The sequence below is a fragment of the Tyto alba genome, unplaced genomic scaffold (assembly GCF_018691265.1).
Source record: "Tyto alba isolate M040663 unplaced genomic scaffold, T.alba_DEE_v4.0 Super-Scaffold_18, whole genome shotgun sequence".
In the NCBI taxonomy this organism is placed as follows: domain Eukaryota; kingdom Metazoa; phylum Chordata; class Aves; order Strigiformes; family Tytonidae; genus Tyto; species Tyto alba.
Genome location: NW_024881280.1, coordinates 17,255,817 through 17,273,092, shown reverse-complemented (window position 1 = coordinate 17,273,092; position 17,276 = coordinate 17,255,817). Strand labels below are relative to the sequence as shown.

General features: G+C 34.8%; 1 long non-coding RNA gene across 3 annotated transcripts; it reads left to right on the top strand.

Moving 5' to 3' along the window:
- Nucleotides 1-888: 888 nt before the first annotated feature.
- Nucleotides 889-7,568, top strand: LOC116965743. 3 transcript variants are annotated; one of them, XR_004409615.2, is made up of 4 exons: nt 889-2,203; nt 2,987-3,051; nt 3,411-3,567; nt 3,792-7,568. It is a non-coding gene; the product is annotated as an uncharacterized LOC116965743 (long non-coding RNA). The 3 variants fall into 3 exon arrangements; XR_004409616.2 differs by having other exon boundaries at nt 3,411-3,884; nt 4,527-7,568; XR_004409614.2 differs by having other exon boundaries at nt 3,411-7,568.
- Nucleotides 7,569-17,276: the final 9,708 nt, after the last annotated feature.

Sequence of the window (17,276 nt, the reverse complement as noted above, 5' to 3'; positions counted from 1 at the left end):
TTGACAGAATCACAGAATGTTTGAGGTTGGAAGGGACCTCTGGATGTTGTCTTGTCCCAAACCCTGACCAAGCAGGGCCACCTGGAGCCAGTTGCTCAGGACCATGTCCAGATGGCTTTTGAATATCTCCAAGAATGGAGGCTCCACAAACTCACTAGGAAACCTGTACCTGTGCTCAGTTGCCCTCACAGTAAAAAAGTGTTTCCTGATGTTCAGACAGAACTTGCTGTGTTACAGTTTGTGCCTGTTATCTCTTGTCCTGTTACTTGGCACCACTGAAAAGAACCTGCCTCTGTCTTCTTTCCACCCTCAGTTCGCGTATTTGTAGATATTAATGAGATCCGTCCTTCAAGCCTCTCCTTCTGCAGACTAAACAGTCCCAGCTCTCAGCCTGTCCTCATATGAAAGGTACTCCAGTCCCTTAATCACCTTTGTAACCCTTCACTACTCTCTCCAGTAGCTCCAGTGCTGAGTAGAAAGGAAGGATCACTTCCCTTGACCTGTTGACAGCACTCCTCTTAATGCAACCCAAGATACCATTGGCCTTTATTGCCATGAAGGCACATTGCTGACTCAAGTTCTACTTGGCCATCAAGTCTTTCTCTGCAAAGCTGCTTTCCAGATATGTGGCCTCCAGCATATATTGGTACATAGGTTTTTTCCTTCATATGTGCAGGATTTTGCACGTATTCCTTGTTGAACTTCAAGAGCCTTTTCTCAGCCCACTTCTCCAGCATGTGTCAGTCCTTCTGCATGGCAGCATAATCCTATGGTGTCTCAGTCTCTCCTTCTAGCTTTGTGTCATTGGCAAACTTGCTGTGGGCACACGCTGCCACATTATTCAGATCTTTAGTGAAGACATTAAATGGGATTGAACTCAGTATTGACTCCTGAGGTAAACTGCAAGTGACTGGTTTCTGAGACTTAAAGCTACTGATCACTAGTCTCTGGGCCTGGCTGTTCAGGCAGTTTTTAATCCACCTCACTGTCTGCTCATCCAGATTGAACTTCATTAGATTCTTTGTGAGGATAGCTCCCCTACCTTAGGGTTGACAGTGTTGAAAGCCTTACAGACGTCTAGGTAGACAATGTCCACTCTCTCCTCACCTACCAAGCCAGGCATTCAGTCACAGAAAGTTATCAAGTTGGTCAAGCATGCCTTTCCCATGATGAATTCATGTTTATGACTCCTGATGATTTTCTTGTCATTCATGGACCTGGAGATGGATTCCAGGATTAGCTAGTCCAACATCTTCCTAGAGATTGAGGTGAGTCTGACCAGCCTGTCCTCCTTCTTGACCTTCTTGAAGATAAGAGTGACATTTCCTTTCCTCTGGTCTTTGGTCCCTTCTCCCAGTCACCATGATCAGTCAAAGATTTTTCAAGAGTGGCTGTACAATGACATCTTCCAGTGAACTCAGAATTTGTGGGTGTATTCCATCAGGGCCAATGAATTTAGCTATGTCCAGCTTGCTTAAGTATTCCTTGACCAGGGAATAGTACTTCCACCAACAGCTTCCACCAATGTTATATCTTCCTTGCTCATGCCTTTCGCTCTGGTCTCTGGGATCTGGGATTCATGAGGGCTGGTCTTGCTAGTAAAGACTAAAGCAAAGAACACACTCAGTACCTCATTACAGTCCTGTGTAACGGGGTCCCCTGACTCATTCAGCATCAGGTATACCTTTTTCCAGACTTTTTGTTGTTACCTATGGCCTTATAGAAACTTTTCTTTTTGTCTTTGACATCCCTGGCCATAATAAATTCCAGCTGGGATTTGGCTTTTCCAGCTTCATCCATGGATACTCGGACGTCTCTGTATTGCTTGTTACCTGTCCTTGCTTCCACGATCTGTATGCTTCCTATCTGTGTTTGAGTTTGGAGTTTATTCATTCACACAGTCCTCCTGGCATTTTTATCTGACTTCCTATTATTAATTGGGATGGAACTCTTTTGAACTTGGAGGAATTGATCCTTAAATATTAACCAACTTTCTTGTGTTCTTCCTTACAGGGCCTGATCCCATGGAATTTTACCAAGCAAATCTTTGAAAAGGCCAAAGTCTCCTCTCCTGAAGTCCAGGGTTGTGAGCTTGCTTTTCCCTCTCTTTTTCCCCCTCGTGATCCTGAACTTCAGTGCCTCATGGTCACTGCAACAAAGGCTGCCTTTGACCTTCACATCCTCAATGAGCCCTTTGTTGTTGGTGAGTCTGAGGCCCAGCAGAGCACCTCTCGTTGTTGACTTCTATATCACCTGGGTGAGGAAGTTGTCATTGATGCACTCCAGAAACCTGCTGGTTTGCTTATGCCTTACTGTGCTGTCCCTCTAGCAGGAAACAGGTTGATTGAAGTCCCCCATGAGGACAAGGGTCTGCAAATGTGAGAATGCTCCTATACATAGTGTATAGGACCTTATCCACTTGTTCTTCCTGGTCACACAGCCTGTAGTAGACACCCACTACAATGTCACCCCTACGTGTCTTCTCTTTAATCCTTATCCATAGACTCTCAGCTTGCTCATTATCCATCCCCAAGCAGAACCCCACACAATCCGTCTGTTCTCTCACATAAAGAGCTACTCTACCTCCTCATCTTCCCATCCTGTCTTTCCTAAAGAGCCTGCATCTCTCCAGTGCAACACTCCAGTCAAAGGAGTCATGTTATCATGTCTTTGTGATCCAAACAGGAACATAGCCCTGTAGCTGCACACAGATGTTCAAGTTCACTCCTCATGTTGCAAGCATTAGTGTACATGTACATCAGAATGTTACAAGACAACATTTGTTGTACCATCTTCTCCAACTCAAAAAAATACAGCTACCATCACAGTAATCAGATAAGACTTATGCTTAATTTTTACTGGTGTTTCCAAACCATCATTTTTTTTACCTAGAAGTTTTATAATTTTATTGTATTGTATCTTCACCTGTAAACCTCTGATTCAAAACTGTTGTTAACCTGTTTTTCCATTCTGTTCCCATGTAAAGGTGCTTAAGTTTAAGCAAAGTTCATCAAGGAAGAACACATTCTAGTACCAAGATAACTTGGAAAGGTAAGATGTGACCAAGAACTCAGAGGTTTTAAAAAGCTTTGCCAGCATCTTAAAAAATCCTTAAGCTTTGCCTTTATAAAATCAAAAAGACTGTCTCCACCTTCTGTCACTGAAAACTGTTAGTCACATGTCAAATAGAAACAAGCAGAGACTTCTTAGGCCTCTAATATTATAATGGTATAAAGCAGAGGATAATCATATTCATTCCAAATGTATTTTTAGTAATTTTGTTCCTTAACACATTTCAGATGACTCCATGGTGCTCATAGATTAATCTGAATTTACGGGTATAAAGTGATATAAATAAGAACATAGTTTTATTTATTGTTCTTTTCATTCCTGTGTGGTTCTTTTAAAAGACTTAACCTTCTGGGAAGGAGCACTTGCCTTTGTATCTGGACACCTTCCTTGAGAGTTTTGTTCCCAAAAGCTCAACATCAGGTTGCCTTGTAGTCCTTGTTGTTCTGGATACCATGAGGCATGACCATACATGGAAATCTTCTCCACAATTATTAGGTGAGAAGGCTGCACTCCTTTCTCTGAGTTTGAGTGTAGGTGTTGTTATATTGTATGGCTCCTTAATTAGTTGTTATGTAGATTGCTATAGTTGTCTCTGTGTATACATGAAGGCAATGTCCGTAAAGCAATACAATTGGTTTCAAACATAGCTGTCTGTCTCAGCAAAAAATCTTGCAATCACATTTCTTCTCATTTTGAAGTCTCATTGTGATATTTTTCAGGAATTAGAACTGCACCATCAGACCTCTCTGTGGTCTGATTTAAACTGTTTTGGGGATTATCTCTTCTTGTGAAATCCTGACTGTTGACAACAGGTACATTCAAATGAAAAATAATATCATCTTCCTCAGGAATAAATCCCATATGTATTCAAAAGACAGTTTTTTCTGAACCTATCAATCAGCAGGTCATGTAGGAGAGATTTCAGACATCACTAAGTAAACATGATTTGCTCTGTGCTGAAAATATTGATGTTGAATATTCAATATGTAATGAAATAACACAAAAATAGTTGTTTGGACTGATTTAAACACCTGTAACCAAAATCTTTCCAAGAAAGGAAAGAGAGCTACACATTGTGTAGTTTTAGAGTGACACTTAGATGCAACATCTACATATGTCTTTTGGAAGCATCTGGAAAAGCAGAGGAATTGTGAGGAAGTGCGAAACAAGCCATGTGTTGCTTTCTTCTCTATTAAACTTAGTAGGTACCAAAACAAATTGTTGCAGACAGCCAGTGTGCATTCATTTAAAGGAGCTTATACAAACTTTTTTTCCACTCAATTTTGTGAGGTTTCATGGGGGAGGAAGGGGTAGTTTTTCAAGGAGTTGAGAGGAAGAATGGGATCACCAAGAGTTCCTAGGAACTTCAGTTTCATAAAAAATAGCAGTCAGCTAAAAAGCCTTTCTTACGTTATATATTTTTTACTGATACTTCTGTTTGCTTCATATTCTAGGAGAGCATTTTGTTTCTTACTGGCTTACAGACTGTTCTGGAAAAGAAGACAGAAGACCAAAAGATCATCAGAATATTTCTGCTTCTAATGAAAAATTACATTTTTTTTCTGGAGTATGAGACAAGTGAGACAAGTGCATAAGACAATGCAGAACACCTTTTTTTTTTTTTTTTTTTTTTTTTTCCTGAAAGAGCCTGGCATTTCTGTGCATGTGTGCAGTAATATTATTTTTAATGGAATCATAGAGAACAGAGACGGAATATTGGTGCATTGAAAAGAATAGTTTCAGTCTCCTCAGGTTTATCTTTTAGAAAAGTAGAAACTTGAAAAAAACATAAAAATCATAAAATAAAACTTCTCATTTATGGCAACATTTTGCCATTAAAATAGCTGGATTGCAGTGGTTTGACATCTCTAATGGCTCATGACCATGTCGAGTGGAATACAACCATGCAGATCCAGTATATCATACCATCCAAGAAGAAAAGTATATCATACTATATATGAAGATAATACCTATTTGACTGAAATTTTGGTGAGGGCGTCTGGGTTCCAACAATGGAGAACTAGATTGACTATGAGTTTAAACTTGCCCAAGTATAATTTTAAAGCATAGTGATTCACAGCTGGTGCCAAAACATAGTTCTATACAATATGTCTACTTGTAGATAAAATCAACTCTTTCTTTGGCCTGTTTAACCACTGTGAGGAATAGATGCATACTTATACACCAATTAGCTCATGTGGGAGATATATGGGAAACATTAGCAAAAGCTCTTTCTAGATGTCAAACCCTGAATTAGATTGCTTAGAAAAAAATATGGCATTTCAATCACTCTTGGAGATTTTTTCAAAAAACATTATCTAGAATTAAAGTGATTCCCTGACAGATATTCATCTAAGCAGTACTGAATGCCATTCAAATGCATCCTCTCTTATTTAGAGCAGGTATGTTGTTAAGGAAGCTATTCCTTAGTACTCCTTAGTGGTAAACTGTGAGCATTTGGCTGAAAGTCAGTGACTATGAGCATGACAAATTCCCAAGATTCAGATTTATGAACAGTCCCCCCTTCCTTTTTCTACAGGAAAATATTATATTTGCCTATATCATATGTCAGATATAACATACGTCAGAGTGACTGATGTGAAGATGATTAAGTCCCAATACCATACTAAAATGATGAAACTGGTACACATAACAGATTCATACCCCTTGGCTGCATTGTTGGTCAAGTAGTAGCAGAATATTTCCATTTGAGGTAGCAAGATAAGTGACTGAGAACCTGAGTTAAGCCAGCAAAAGAGGATTGTGTTATAATATATTAAAAAGTACCTAAATTCTTTAAACCAGCATAGTTGAATCTTCTATTAACCTGACTTCTAGGGTGTGCCATTTTTTTTCTATTGATAGAATAATTTCAAAATCATGTTAGAACACATATCTAATACAAGGACCTTCAGTTCCTTTGCTCGTTTTTTCTTACATACAGGGTCCCACATTGTTACAGGTGTATACAATTCTGGAAAGATATCAGCAGTTCCAAACATTTCTAACTAGAGTATTAGTGAAATCAGGAGAATAAATCTACACATAAGCACCCCATGCTTCAACTTCTACTCAAAGTTTTGGGAGGATTTTTTGGTTTTGTTTGGTTTGGCTGGGATGGCGGGTTTTTTTGTTTGTTTGTTTGTTTGTTTGTTTGTTTGTTTTTATTAATGATATGACAATGATGAGATTTTTTGTTGCTGAAACAACTTTGGGTGCACTGTAAACCAATCATATCTTTTTATACAAATAGAAACTGGAACATTTATCAAATGTTTATGTTTTCCATACTAAAGCCTCAAGTAGGTACTGAATATACTTATATTGGTTGATATGTATCGAAATATTTTTAAATGATCTAATATATTATTTAATATTCTATTAATATGTATCACATAATAATATTAATTCCTGTGAAGATACCATATTTTTATGACTGTTTGTCCTAAATATGGCTTTGAGAAAAAATAGATTTGTCTAAAATGGAGTTAAAAATATTTGCTAGACTCTCCTTTCAGAGATCTTACAGAAAAAATACAGCTTTTGAGCTTACTGTTGGTCTTGGACTTCCTGACTACTTTCCTGGATGTTTGTTAAAAAAATGAAATCTCTCATGTCACTCTTAAAATGGTGTAATTTTAATTTTAAATTCATACAGATATTAAAACAAAGGACTGCCAGTAGATATATAAAAATAAAACATAATACATAGGTAATTCTACATTGTTTTCATACATTTCATGAAGTTACAATCCTACCAGTTTTGCCATTAATGTCACATATTTTTTGTGGTACATTTGGTCACAAAATTCAGACCAGAAGAACGTGGGCTGCCTCTTCTTCTGCTATTATAGAAAACGTATTCTTAAATTAAGAAAATAAATACATTCAATTAAAACAATGTTTTCAAGATATCAATGTTTTCAAAATAAAATCTACTTTATGTAACCCAAAGATGTATTATAATGTAGCCCTTTTCATGTGCTTTTATGTCTTAGTGATAAGAAAATAAAAAAACCCCTTCTTTCCATATGTTATCTATAGAATCTTCAGATAATATTTACCATAAAAGGACTTTCTTTTAAGAGGACATAATCAGAAAGACTGTGTGCCATTGGTGAAGTGTATTTAACCCCATAAAAACTGGTATAAAGAGAGAGACAACAGTACAGGAATGATATAGGAGCTGCTACAGTCCAGCTTTGAACATTTTTAAGCCCTAAAGCAGTAGTATCATACACTTGGAGGGAAAACTTAATTTCTGCAGATTGCTTTGATTTGATTATTTCCACTAGTACATTTAATGTGTAGAAAAATCCCAATTTCAAAGGGAAAAGAGAAAATTGGTTGAAACGGAAATCCCTTTGCTTTCAAATACAAATATACTATCTTTTGTCAAAACGTTTCTGCAGTGTTGAACCTTTTTTATTATATATGGATGTATAGAGAACAGGGCATTTGATAGGAGGAAAAGTGAATTTTTCAGGAACAGTCATTAGGAGAGTGCATACAGGTTGATTGTAATTCCAACTTTCTTTGGTGCACTGAGATTTAAGTATCTGTCTAGACAGAGGGTCTGTGTAAATGGGGTGACTTTCCATTTGGACACAGCACTTTGTCCCCAAAGAAGCCTAGATAAGCAGTTTGCACTGCTAAGTTAGAATTCTGACAAACTGGATTCACACAGCATAGGTGATCCTTTAGGTTGCTTAAGAATCATAGAATGGAAATATTTTCTGCTGGCTTTATTACTTAGGACAGGGAATAGATTCCTCCAGAGCTATACTTCTTGGTGTCTTCTGCTTGTTTTGTGCTTATCACTTATGTCCCTTCCAAAAATAAATTATTTTCACCCGGACTCATCTGATTAACATGTAGGTCCCTTCCTAATGGCACAGTGTATTTAGTTCAAAGAGTAAGCTAAATTTTGTAGAAAATATGCATATATACAATGTTCTATATTTTTATTAAATTCAGAATAATATAAACATAATGCTTAATGGAATTTCATATTAATTCTCTATAAGTAGATTATTTCAAATGGCCATGTTTTTATTCTTGATGTTAAACTGCAGGTAAATAATGTTCAAAATTATTTAAAATCCTACTGATCTGAATCACTGACACCAATGACTTCTAACCAATGAGAAGGTAGTTTTTAGATGTGGGATGCTATATGAAAACATTTTTTTTTTTTTAAATAAACAAAACTTTGTTTGCTTTTATTCTTGTAAAATTTTACAGTTTTCAACTTAAAAGAAAATGGGTGTGGCTCATAAAAGTTGCACTTCCTCACACTTCAAACTATTTTGTTTCTATCTTTTCCCAGTTACACAAAATGTGATTGACTCTACACCCTGCTTTGAGATGCTGCCAATAATATAGCCTTATTTGCTAGTCCAAGATAATAGTATTGCTAATATATGAAAATAAATCACAGTCAGTGTATGCTCTTTGTGGCAGTAGGAAAAAGTCTTTAAATAACAGCAGTGGAATTTTTTGCCTTTATGACTGAAACAAATTAAGCTTGAGTGGAAGATCCCTTGAGATCAGTCATCATGTTATTGCAAGGAATTGCAGTAAAAAGAACATGTATCAGCCTGCAGTCTCTCAAGACGTCTGCATTGCTTAACTATCAAAGATTAGACTTTTTCTTGGCACTCTTACTGTGGCATCCTCTGGCTTTTGTTCATCAGACCTTTGTTAACATTTTCAGGAGTTTTTCTATTTAATTTGACTGTGAGTGGATATGTTATTAAATTATTAACATATTGCTCCTTTTGAACAGCAAGTTCTTGTTTGTTTTAGGTTAACATTACCCCAAGAGTATCAGTGCAAAAGTAATTATAAGGTTATTAAATTAACAAAGTCTTCATTTTAAATATAATCTTGTTCAATTTTGAGAATAAAACTAGACACTTGACACTTAATTTTAACATGAAAAAATAAATACTGCCATAAATCACAGAAAGTATAAATGTCAGTGGTTTTATAAGAGTTAACATTTTATTGTTATTAACATTTCTAGATAAAAGAAGTTTACAATTCATTGTAGCTTTATAATGAAGTCTATACAGTGTAATTTTTGATACATAGCCATGTGTACGGATATGATAGACTAAAGTTTAGACACACTGGTTATTTGCAGTAGAGATGGAGAGAAGGATCTGTGGATAAATTTGTTCAGGGTTCCATGCTGTGACTTATACATTAATCATGAAGCATCATGCTTATGTAAATGTGTAGCAGCCCAATTAGGCATACAGCACAGAACATTGGGAATAACGTTATGAACTATTTGGCCTCTGAAATATGATTCTTGGCCAAATTTCAAAAGCAGAGTAGATCTGAGATGCCTTTTTACTTTTGCAAACAGGTGTACAATTGTCTTCTTAGTGTTTATTTCATGCCTTCAACTTGAAAATAAAGCTTTATGTATGATTTTTTACCTAGTCACTGAAGAGTGGCTGTGGATATTCTGAATCACAGACAAGAAAATAAAATGTTCATTCAGAGCACAGATGTGTTGAGAATGTTAAGAATCCTTTAATTTTTTGAGATTTTTTTCTGTGTATTTTGAGCATTCTGCCTTCTGAGAATATTAAGGCTAGATTTGCCACTTTCTTCCTTCTTGCTACAACATGTGATTAATCAGAATATTCTGATTTGTATTTTGAAAATTCAATGTATTAAATTCAAATATGCAGAATATTAAACATTCCACTTCAGAATACAAGGTTTCATTACACAGATTAATTCATACTCTTGTCCAGAAATTACTCTTTAACAAAATTACCAGAGTGTGTTTCCATCTTCCATGAATGTTTGTCAAGTTTTCTTCACATTTATTAGTAGGATTGGGTGAAAAATAAACAGCAATTTAGTTACCTTTTTGAAGCTGCTATATAGAAAAGAAATAAGTACTTGCAATCAAATTCACTAGTGGCACAGTAAACACAACACAAGCTCTTTCATGGTTAAGCAGTCCTAAAATAATGGTACATTGCACTAAATAAACTTATCTTGTTTGCTGGGGTTTTGCGGTTAGGTCCATGAATCTTCACTTGTCCACAGATGAGTATGTAGATTAAATTGCTTCTATACATAATAGTGAAAAACATGGTGGTATTTATATGTACAAGAATAATAAACCCTGACAGCAAAACCGAATTTCTGGAGACTCATATAAATAGAGAATTATGGACTTTTAACAAAAGCGCCAATATACTTAGAAATATCCAAAGATGCACCCTGCTGTAGTGTTTCACGATTCACTGAGTTTCTAGTGGAAATCAGTTTTCCAGCTGCAGTAGACCATCAGATGGAAACCTAACAGTATAAATTTTATGTGGTAGGCAAAAGAGTTGTCCGTCTTAAAAGACAGAAGAGAGAAAGAGAAAGGGTATGTGAGTGAGAGATTTGGTCACTTTTAAATTGTAGAGGACACATCATCATCTGAATATGACATCACAGGACAATGAGGAGGCTGACAGTCTTTTTTCTGTCCAGAAGGGGATTACTGGAGCCCCTTACAAGGAAAAGTATTAGATCTTTTGCTGTATTGTATGATCATATGAGTACTTTTCTTGAATAATCCTGTGGTCTCAGAACACATCAAGAAAAATAAAAGTGGAAAGGAAACAAAAGTGGTTTCTGAGGTGAAGAGACCACCTTCGCTCATACATGAGCATCAAGATTTTCCAGCATGATTACTGTAGGCAAATCTAAACAAATAAAAGCTAAAACAGAAAACAAAAAAGGCCTATACTATTTTTTTTTTTATTTTAAAACATTTGTAAACATTTTTTGAGTTCTGATAGTTACCTAAATAAATGTCAAACATCCAGATTTTCTGTTTGTTTCTTCTATATGCTAAAAGCTCATCCTCTCTGGAAGACTGAAATTAAGAAATTTAAGAAATTGAAAATCAAGAAACATTGAAATCAGGGTATCCCCCAAGTGCACAAACTTTATGTTTTCACTTACATACTGTATGTTTGATTTGGGGAAAAAAAAGTAACATAAAAATGTGAAAATTAAAATGGTGTTGAATCTGAACACACAATATTACACATGTCAAATATTTGAGGAGACAGATGTATTTTTTAGAAAATTCTTTAAATAAGACAATAAATAGTTCTGGTAGGGTTCCTCACTTGAGAGAAATTTCAGATGAAGAGGGAATGTACATAGTGTCAGCAAAGAATAAAAGAGATGTAACTTTTAAAAGACCATGTACAAGCATCTATCAGTCCCTTCAGGAAATCTTAAAAAAAGCTATTAATTAAAAATATTATTCTTATCTTTGGCTTTTGCTGTTTTTAGTAACAGTTTCATAAAAATACTATCTTTGTTAGAGAAGTGGTTACTGCCTATGCCAAATTATACTACGTCTTTTGGAAGAAAATCCCACTCATTCATTATTGAAAGCGTGTGACATCATTAGGCACCATTAGCTGTATACACACTGCTCAATAGTATCAAGACCTAAACCCATTTAGTACTTATAGTGCTTTATAAGTATTCTTAAATTTTTAATTTTCTTATTTAAATTTAGTTCAATCATTATCTTCTGCTCTGATCATTACTACAGTGCCCAAAATCTATCTCTTCACTCCACATCTTCCCATTTAAGATTTTGGTGAAGAAAAATACTCCCTGATTTCCTCTAGGATCAGAAGGCAGTCAGTGAGTGCTTAGGGCAGTCAGGAATTCTGGATCTTGATGCAGGTCTGGATATGGTGACGGAAGAACCTCTTGTGCAGCTAGAGGGAAGAAAGTATGAAGACATGTTTTAAATTTCAGCTGTGGGTTGCCTGGAACAAGGTGATCTTTCAGGAGCTGTGGTGAGTAATGAGGCAAAAAAATGAGTTCCACAAAGACAATCATCATCTGCAAATTAGCAGAGAGAAAATTTTAATTTTCACTGTACCAAGTAAATCATAATTTCTTTTTGTCTTTTGCAGGATGAGCAATGAATATGGTGTATTGAAATTCTCTTGGTTTGCTCTTAGCATCTCTAGAGAAATAATTAAATTTTAATTGAATAGAGTAATATTAAAATAGTACAGTAAGAATATAAGGAATAACTATCATGTTAAATACCCCTTAATATTATGGCAAATTTTATGCTTTCAGAACACAGAATAAAGAAACTCCTTGGCTTCACAGGCCTGACACTTAGTTACCTAAAAAAGTTAAAATTCAGATTAAAATCCTCTCAACTAAAGAGTGAAATGAAAATACTTATTGAACATCTTGGCTTTCTTGAACAACATTTTGATTTTCACTATCTGAATCAAAAAGTACCCAACATTAAGGATAAATATGGCTGGTAGAATATTTAAATATGGAAATTTTTTTTTTATATTTTGATTATGAAAGGAGTAAATAGAAAAGAAAAATAGCATTAAAAATAATTCTTACATAACTACAATGAAGAAATATTTTTTCTCTTTAATAGAAAATAAATAGAAAATATGATAAAAAAGTCTTTTTGCTGCCCTAGAAACTTTTTCTGAAATATATGGTAGTCTTTTTACACAGGCATAATCATTACAGAATTTTATAAATTTGGGGTTGTAAACAAGGCAAGAATATTTTTTGAAAAATACCTCTTTTGACTCAAAGTACTTTATTTTACTCTTAAATGTAGAAAGCTTCCTTTCTTCTTTCTTATCTTAGAAAAATACATTTCAAAGCAAAAACACTATTCCAAACTGAAGAATACCAGCATTAGGACTTTTTCTAGAAGATTTAGTGCTACTGGTTGGCCTGAGGCTAATTTATTTTTACCTTAAAAAGAGTTTTGCATGTTTCTTGTTCTTTAGAAAAGTTTCCCTGATATCCCTTTCCCTGCCAGTCCTTGCATCTCTGTTAGGATGACCTCCTTGTCTCCTCTGACTTAAAAGTGAACTAGAGCACCTTCTAGTAGACTGACTTAATTCTTGTCTGGCACATGGGCTTCAATCTTCACAAGAAATATATGCATCCAACAGTAATGGTAGCTAAACTAAGCCTCTTAACAGCAAAGCACCACTTAGCTGATTGGAGACAGGATCAAAGTTCTTAAAACAGAATGACATTTTGGAAATATTTTGTGAGTGTCAAAACATATTTTCTTCTGAAATGCATGGCTGACTCCCCCAATTCATCTTCATGTCCTTTAAAAATGTTTGTGTTTGTTCTGTTTTTATTTATTTTCTTGAAGCCCACTTCAAAAAGCAATACAAGATTTAATGTTGGTTGTAGTCTTATTATCTTTCAAAGTGCTGTTTTCTCAAGTGTGTTAGCCTCTAATTTTTGAAGCTCTACTACATTTTAAACAATGAGTTTCAAATGCCTGTATACAAATAAGGATTTGTCAGAAAGTTCAGGCATTGTTTGTCAGGTATCTCAGGTTTCTCTCTGTATATCTCTGGAAAGGAGATGTCAAATATATGTGGAATAAAATCCTATGGTTTGTGAACTCACAAAGTTTAGCTTTGCCTTAGGGAAGGGTAGTTTTCCTAAGTTTCTGTATGTAAATAAAGAGAGGTAATTTACCTTATAAATAATCTATTTTAATTTTCATCTTCACCTCCTGCAATCTACATCAACTAATCCTTGGATTCACAGGTCACAAAACACCTATTGAGTTCCTCCATCTATCAAAGTGTCCAGAGACCTCTGGCTTGCATTTTACAAAGCCCTTTCTGATCTCCCTAACCTCCTTGCAACTCTAACTATCCCCAGGATCCTTTTCCTGCAAAATTCATTTTCTCATTACTGACAAGAAGCCATGAGCTTAATATATGTGTCAATCCATGTAGACTCTCCTTCTGTACTTGTGCCATCAGTTTACTGATAAAGGAAGCATACCTGTTAACCGTTGTAATTTTTAGGTAACTCCCTTACCTTGTCAAAGACTGTGAAGAAATCAGCCCTCCTCAGGACAGTGAAATTTAGAAAACTTGTAAAAGAATGAACAAACACATCAAACTGATCAAGTGACTTCACAGATATCTGTTCCTTGGCTTCAGAGAAGCAAGATTGTTTTGCAAGCCAGAAATTTAATTAATAATGAATTGCAGGAAAACATTGTACTTCATTTATGTAGTACAAATTTGCTCCCCAATTTTCTAAAAGCATCAGAAATAGTAGCTCTTTTTTGGGGGGGCTAAACCCTCTGAAACAGTGAGAAAATTAATTTGCTCATGTCTACAAAATGTTTGATAAGAATAAATTCAGGCCATTTTGTAAATATGTTCAAACTGTTTGTGTAAGTGAACATGGCTGACATTTTAATTTGTTCAGAAAATCATGTACAATGTTTTCTCATTTGTGACTAATTTATAAAACATTGACATGCTTTTCAAACATATTAGTTCAAGTTTTACAAAACTGCCTGAGTGACTTTTGTAGAATTATGTTACTAAAACTGCTTTTACTGTTCTTATAGATTACTGTCCTTAAGGATTAAGTTTTTCTGTGTGTGAACATATGATTGTCAATTGTCATAAGTGCTGCGAATTAAACTTGTGTATTGAGTGGAAAATAGCTTCCTTACTAGGAGAAAAGGTGAAGTAAGGGAGGGATAACAAGTGGACACTTAGTAAACTCTCTTGTATTACTGATGCGGAAATATGACTAGTCATTATTTAGTGACTTATGGTTTTTATCTCATTACACACTTCTAAAAAAAAATATTTTGATATACAAGTTCTTCTTCTGACAACAGGTCATTTTAGTAATCTAATAGATGACAGTTATTTCCTGGGAGGTGTACATTGAACTGAACTGTTGCAATGACTTAGGTGTGAACTTGGAAGCTAAGTGGATTTGTTGAGGTGATATTTGTCCTCACGTTTTGAAGCACATTGAAAATTAATATAAACCTGTGCTGTGTAATTTATGTATTTTATTAATAGCATGACAAGGAAACATAAGCTTATATATGTTACTGTAAATTTACTAAGATTTCATTAAACTAAACAATGGAAAAATTCAATAATCAAGTCAGAGTCATTACATATGCAAAGCAATAGTTTTAAATATCAAAGCTCATAATTAATACAATTGGTAAGTATAACAAATTATAAGATTAGCATTAAAAGGAATTTACTTGTTTCAGGTTTTTTCACAGAATTTAGGGAAGAGACTAAGTGTTTTCACTTGGTTTGGGAGAGATCTAGCTAGCTCACGAAAGTTGTATGTGATCTTACGTAGCTTATGTTTTTACCTTTTCCTGAAGGCTCATGTATCTTCCTGAAGTAAAGCATCTTGGCTTCTTTTAAAATGTGTATCAGCAATGTATTTACTTCTTAAATTTGACTTTTTAATGTTATTGACACTCTTTCTTATTATTCTTTCCATAAAAATAAAATAAAATTTAAACAAACTCCAGAAAGTCCTGCAGCCTTAGTACCTTAATAGTGAGGTATTGGCTTAATCACTCATAGTTGCAGTATTTGAAAGTTGCCATTTAATAAACAAGGAGAAGTTACTAACTGATATGTTCTGAGGTCAGTGGTTTCTTCCAATAAATTATTTACTGTGGTTTACGTGTAAGTATTTGTTCTTCAGATGAAATACAAGAAGTCAGTGGACTTTCTTCACTTTATGTTTACCTTGTATAACTGTTACTATTCATAAACTGGGTCCAGAAGACAGAGATTTCTATAGAACTCAAAACACATGCAACCTATCTTGTCACTTTGCAGAAGGTCAAGTGTATGCTTTTTTGCCCTTCTTCCTTTGGAAGTTATTTCAAACAAGCAAAAAACATCTCATTACTGAAAGAATGAAGGGATTATTTCCTTTTTGTATGATTCTGATTTGTGTGTGTGTGATTCTTTGTCCACACTTGTTGCTATGGAGAGACTTAATTAATCTATTGAATTCATGTATGTAAGTTACACCACATCCAAGCACAGCTAAAAGACATAAGAAAATGCATGCTGCCCATGCTTGTTAGGCCATTGGTCCATCTACTTCAGTAACCTTTTTTTATATTGGCCAAAATGCCAGATGCCTAGGGAATACTCTAAGAACAAGGCTGATATATATTAATGCCCCCTCAGAACAGTTTCCCCAACATCAGCTATTGTGAATCAGGGACTCAAGTCCTTGTCTTTGTAGTTTGTACACCTAGATGGGCTTTTCCTGATTTATAAAATGACCGGTCAGATTTTACATTCTTCTCATAATTACAGATTTCTAGGACAGCCTTCCTTCATGTAATTTTTTAATACAAATTCTGAGCTGTTATATCATAGATGTATATCTTTAAAGGCTTCACTTATGTTCTTTCTATGATTGCATCATCCTTATAATATTTTTACCATCTAAAAATGTTGTGTACAATAATATCACACATAAGTCTTACCTATTTACAAAATGTTGAGTAGCTTAAGTCTAAAGACCAGCTTTTATTAGACTTCTCTAATAAAGTCGGTTCTTCACTTACAATTAATTTTTCAGATAGTAAATTAACTGGTCCTTAATGGATTTAGTCTGAACTGGGCTTATATTTTAAATCAAAGTACCATATATGTTATACTGAGAAGCAGTATAATTCTTCAGTAATCCTTTAGTAATGGATTTATACAATCTAACTTCAGGTTTAATTTGATAAAGGTGTTTAATCTCAGCAGGTTGCATACAGTTAATCAAGAAAGTATGGTGTCTTCTAAAGACAAGTTCTCTCATACAAAAATAGATTCCGCAGATTGGCTCACTTACTAACAAAAGACAGATACTAGTTTCCTTCCACTAATTATAGAATGAAGCAAGACAACTTGCACTGAATAGACAGCTAGCTTTTCAACAGCTAAAGGTCAGTGATATGAGTCTCATTCCTATTGTCAGATATAGCCAAGGACTCAGAAACTTTAGAGCTTAACTGCATAGTTTAGCCTAAACCTGTGTACCAATAAGATTCCACAGAACAATTAGTCACTATAGAATTAACAGATGAATAAACAGCTAACAAAATGTCTAATACTAATAATGTTTCACATACAGCTTCCTGGAGTTACTCAGTAATCATATAAAATCATTCAGATCTTGACAACCAGTCACTGCATGTGTGAATCTGAGAAAGTATCAACAATCTGATTAATCTATCCTGAATGTCCTCCTTAAATTAATCCTTATAATTTCAGTTTCTAAGAAATCAACTTTTTGTTTTGTCTTGTTTTCCTGAAAACATGTTTGGAGGTACA